Raw genomic sequence first — 5,465 nt, forward strand, 5'->3', positions numbered from 1 at the left:
ACAGAGAAACATCAGAGCATGATATTTTTGGACAATAGTTTTGACTTCCAACCCCATATAATTTTTATTACCTGGACTTAGGTAGACTGCTTGCATTGTTTTCTGGCAGAGATGCTCATGAACGTGTTCAGAGCCTGGTCATGGGTGGGGCTTGGGGGTGGGTGTAAAGAGAATAAAAGCCCCTAGATCAACAGACAGGCAGGCAATTATTTGAAGACTGATTACAATATATGCCAAACAGCTAATTTCCATATGATGCTCTCTAAGTAACTCACTTGAGATATCATTCATACCTCTTTGAATGGCTATCAAAAAGATAAGAAATAGCCCTGGCCGGTTTGGCTCAGCGGTTAGAGCGTCGGCCTGCGGTCCTGAGAGACCCGGGTTCGGTTCCCGCTAAGGGCATGTACCTCGGTTGCAGTTTGTCCCCGGCCCTGGTCGGTTGTGCGGGTGGCAGCCACTCGATGTGTTCCTTTCACATCGATGTTTCTCTCTCTCTCTCTGTTCCTCTCTCTCCCTCCCACTCTACCTGAACAAAAAATGGAAAAATGTCCTCGGGTGAGGATAAAAAAAAAAAAAAGATAAGAAATAACAACTGTTAGTGAAGATGTGGAGAATGATGACCCTTGTAGACTGTTGGTGGGATCGTAAATTGGTGCAGCCATTATCAAAAACAGTATGGAGGTTTATAAAAACAAACAAACAAAAAAAACTAAAATATAACTATCATATGAACCAGCAACTTCTCTTCAGGTGTTTATCTGAAGGAAACGTATCACTAACTCAGACATCTGCACGCCCATGTCCACGGCAGCCTTATTTACAGTAACCAAGGCATGGAAACAACCCGTGTCTGCCAATGGATATGTGGATGAAGAGAATGTGGCATGAATAGACAATGGGATGTTATTCAGCCATAAAAAAGAAGGAGATCCTGCCGCTTGCAACAACATGGATGGACCTTGAGGGTATTATGCTTAGTGAAATAAGTCAGACAGAAAAAGATAAATACTGTATGATATGACTTACATGTGGAATCTGAAAAAAAAAAAAAAAATCCAAACTCTTAGATACAGAGAACTGATTGGTGGTTGCCAGAGGTGGGGAGTGGGGGTGGATGAAAAGAATGAAGGGTGTCAAAAAGCACAAGCATCCAGTTATAAGAAACATCAGTCCCGAAAAGGGCTCTGTGGTGAGCGGCACACATAGGGCAGCTTGATTGCTCTGAGTGCGGAATCAACAGCAAGAGATTTCCGACGCATACTTTTTTGGTACTTGGGCAGCTGGTGATCATTGGTCCTGGCGCCCACAAAAAAATAGAAAAAAAAAAAAGAAAGATACATCAGTCCTGGGGATGTAATGTACAGCATAATGACTATAGTTAACAATGGTGTATTTCATATTTGAGAGTAGCCAAGAGAATAGATCTTAAACATTCTTATCACAGGCACAAACATTTTTTTGTAACTATTTGTGGCTATGGCTGTTAACTAAATGGATTATGGTAATCATTTCACAATATATACATATATTAAATCATTATGTTGTAGAACTGAAACTAGTATATTATTAAATGTCAGCTATATTCAACTCAAAATCACTTGCATAAAACAACAACAAAATAAGCCAACAAAGAAAATTTCCCCCAATTCTCACGATTAATTAACAGGTGATTACTTGCAGATAGAGTGCTTGTTTTATACAAGCTTATTCTTAATCTTTTCTTTAAACTCAGAAATCTTCTTCATTGCATTAAAAAATAGTTTACTCAATAGAGCTGGGAAAAAAGCAAAAAACTAAATTAAAAGTTAAAATGTCAAAAAATAGTTACTTAAAAAGTTAAGTTTTTGAACAAGGATTAGGACCCCACTCTAACAACCTCTTTTAACCTTAAGTACCTCCTTAAAGGCCCCAACTCCAAATACAGGTACAGTGAGGGTTAGGGCTTAAATACATGCGTGCAGAACACAATTTATTCCATAATAATCCACAACAGCAGGCGGTTGTAAGTCAGAGTGAGGTGAGCAGTGGAGAGATGTGATCAGACTTACTTTATTCATTGATTTATTTATTATTGAATTTATTGGAGTGACACTGGTTTGCAAAATCATACAGGTTTCAAGTACGCAACTCAATAGAACATCATCTACACACTACATCGCTGAGGAGAAGCCGGGAGACCAGTCAGGAGCTGCTACAATAAAACAGGAAGAGATGGTGACAGCGGCGAGCCACAGTGTGGAGGATCTGCTGTGCAGGTGAATTTGAGCATAATCTGGATGTAACATTTGTCATGCCTCTCCGTTCCTTTGTACACCAACCGACCTCTCCGATACAAGACACTGCTGTGTCTTAACCTGTCGTGAAATGTGTAAGGAATTTCCTATCAATAAAAAATTAATATTAACAATAGCCCAAATGCCAGCGCTCACTCATGACACTTTCAAATGCATCGTGGAATATTTTGCTTCATTCCTGGTGGGATGACACGATCACACCCTTGCAGTGAAGCAAGTTGTCTTGGGTAGAAGGACACACAGGTTAAAGAGAGCATAAATGGGAAGGTCCAGGGGGGCGTGTTTCGGTTGAGAAATCTGACTTCCTGCAGCCTTCCCAGGGCTGGCTTTTCTTGGCGTCCAGGTTTTGGCTCATATGTCCCCTCCTGCAAGAGGCCTTCCTCGATCCGTCTGTCTGTGGTATTCCCTGCTGTCCTCCCCACACTGCCATGCTGCTTGGTTTTCGGGATGACACCTTCACTCTCCGCATTTCTTACTTGTTTGTTGTTCACTGTCTGCCCGCCCCTCCTACAGTCTGCTCTCCCAGAGAACAAGGTCTTTGTCTTGTTCGCCACTGTATCCCCAGCATCTAGAACAGGGCCTGACTCATAGGAAGCACTCAATAAATATTTGTCAGATGAATGAAAGGATAAAAGAAAAAACCCGGAGACCCGGTTATGTAGCTCACCAAGACTTACAGACTGTGTAAGGGGAAAGAAATCCCTTCTGTGTAGTGCCATGTTGAAGGTTGACAGGGGACCACACAGTAGACAAAGGGCTTGGCAGATTTCAGGGCTTGAAGGTTTGTATTTTTGATGGTTTATGTGCAGATCTGGGAGTCAAGAGATTGGGGTTCACATCTGCTCTATCTCCAACTCACTGAGTGACTACAGTACAAATCATTAACTTCTGCCTGCATTCGTTTCTCCATCTGGGTGGTGTTACTGGCTAGTTTAAACATTTCGAAACCTTCATTGGCAAATATGACTCTATTTAAGCTGTTTCTTTCAGGAGATTGAGTGCTTTGGGGAAGCGGGCCCTGTTGCCTTTGGTTCTGAACTGCAGCCCTCCTGGCAGGAGGTGATTAATGGCCCCGGATCCCCCTTCTGCTCTCTTTCCCAGCCTCACCCAGAGTGTCCTCCTTTGGTGAGGCTGTATGACTTTGATGAAGGGCAAGGCCTCGGTCACTCGAAGACATGCCTTGGGATGCCATTCCCTGCCTTCATTTCTCTTTTCTCACCTACCCCAGCCAGATGAGTCTACAGCTTCCCACCACCCAGACACGTCACGCTGGCTCAGTACCAGAAGGAGGCATATGCTCTTACTCATCTTCTACCTGATCGAAGGCAGTCGTGAAGTTTTGCGCCCCAACCCAAGAAGCATGTATTCTTCTCTGCCCACCAGACCAGCTGTGCCAAGACGAGGCCTTGGCCCTGCGACAAGCCGTTGGATGACTCTACTGCATCCTCACCTCCTGAGAATGAAGCTTTTCTCTAGGTTGGCTCTGGGATTTGCCCTCCAGCCCTACTCAGCTCTGATGCAGGAGAAGCTTTGGGCATGGTAGTTAAGGGCATAAGCTGTGGACTCAGGCAGACGTGGTTCAAAATCCCAGCTGTACTGCTAACTGTGAACTTGGGCAAGTTACTTAGCCCTTCTGAGCCTCATTGTCCTCATTTATAAAGCAAAGACAAGGAGGAGTTGTAAGAATTTAATGGTGTGATATGGGTCCAAAATTCAGCATGGAGCCTGGCATGCAAGTCTGGTAGTTGCTGTTGTCAATCAAATGGTTTTCATCCTACCTATTATCTATGCACCGCTTGTCTCTGATGCTGCTGGTTCTCAGAAACGACTCGCTTCATCCTTTCAATAATGACCCTGATACAAAGAAAGTATTCTAATGCCGTGTCTACACAGACAGAATCGAGCAAAAGTGCATGTAATTTCCTTGAAAACAGATTTGTAGAGACAGCCAATCTGGATGTTTCCAACTGGATTATAGCATGTTAATATTTTATAGATTACTTAACTTTTCTGCATACCTTTGATGTTAGCAATATTTTTTAAAAAATAGTTTTATTCTCACACTGACCTTATCTGATATTCTCATGCAGTAAATGCTGCTTTGGCTTCACATACAGCCCAGACTGATGCAATATTTGCTTAGTTACATGGGTGGAATTTATTTCCTCTAAAAAAGGAAAGATCTCAATAGGGTGTTTAGTATACATTTTCCCACTGGTTGGGAATTCATATAGGTTGGGATTGTTAAGTCCCACTGACCAAGCAGTGCGGCAGGTTTCTTGAGTGGCACTTTCTGGTGTTACGTTCTGACTCCCCCCGCGATGTCAGAGCAGCGGAGGGGACGGGGTCTGCTGGCGTTAAGAAGTCAGCTTCAGCTCAGAAAGAAAGAAAGGAAGGAAGAAAGAATGAAAACAATGGGAGCATTGTAAGAAATATTTATAAGTCATATGTACAGAGAAAAACCCCAAACCTAAACCTATTTCAAAAAATGTTGGAGGAAATGGTATATCTTTTTATGTGCTTAAGAAAACAGTTAACAAGAACTTCACAGCATCAGGTCTATGAGTACTTTTATTCCAGTGATTTCCCAGATATTTTCAAGTTCCATTTAAAATAGAAGTCTCCTATCAAGCAATCCTTTGAAATTATTTACTCTTTTATGGTTGTAAAGTATGGAAACATAATACTTTTAATGGAAACCCTAATAAACAGCACATGCTACAAAGTGTCTACTGATGTGCTTTATAGGTTGGGATTCTTAAGTCACACAAACTTGCCAGTCTATACTTCTGATCCCAATAAGTGCCCAGGACGTGGAGGGTAGCTGGAAGGGCAAGACCATGCACGAGTGGCGTGGGCCATACACACTTCCCAGAAAGTCATGGCAGCCGGAGCCCACCTGAAGGAAGCCCACCGTGCCTGCAGGCAGAAACAGGTTGCTTAGAACAAGGACTTTGCTTTGTTTGAGAGATGGTGACTTGGTGGGCACCAAAACTCGGAAAAGGTTTTTCTTATGTTCACTGTAAAGGAATGTTTTGTAAAAACCTGGTTGTGAATCCCCAGAATAAAACAGTGTGTAATATTTTTAGCACATATTTAATTGGCCACAGAAATATTAAAACCACTTGACTTAGAACGTTAAAGTGGTATTCTGGTTAAAGTCAAGTT

At 42.4% G+C, this 5,465-nt stretch overlaps 1 non-coding gene across 1 annotated transcript; it reads left to right on the plus strand.

Moving 5' to 3' along the window:
- Window positions 1-1,177: 1,177 nt before the first annotated feature.
- LOC118624887 lies at window positions 1,178-1,310 on the plus strand. The gene has a single exon (XR_004958547.1). It is a non-coding gene; the product is annotated as a U11 spliceosomal RNA (small nuclear RNA).
- The last annotated feature ends 4,155 nt before the right edge of the window (window positions 1,311-5,465 follow it).

Source organism: Molossus molossus, unplaced genomic scaffold (assembly GCF_014108415.1).
Source record: "Molossus molossus isolate mMolMol1 unplaced genomic scaffold, mMolMol1.p scaffold_m16_p_10, whole genome shotgun sequence".
In the NCBI taxonomy this organism is placed as follows: Eukaryota; Metazoa; Chordata; class Mammalia; order Chiroptera; family Molossidae; genus Molossus; species Molossus molossus.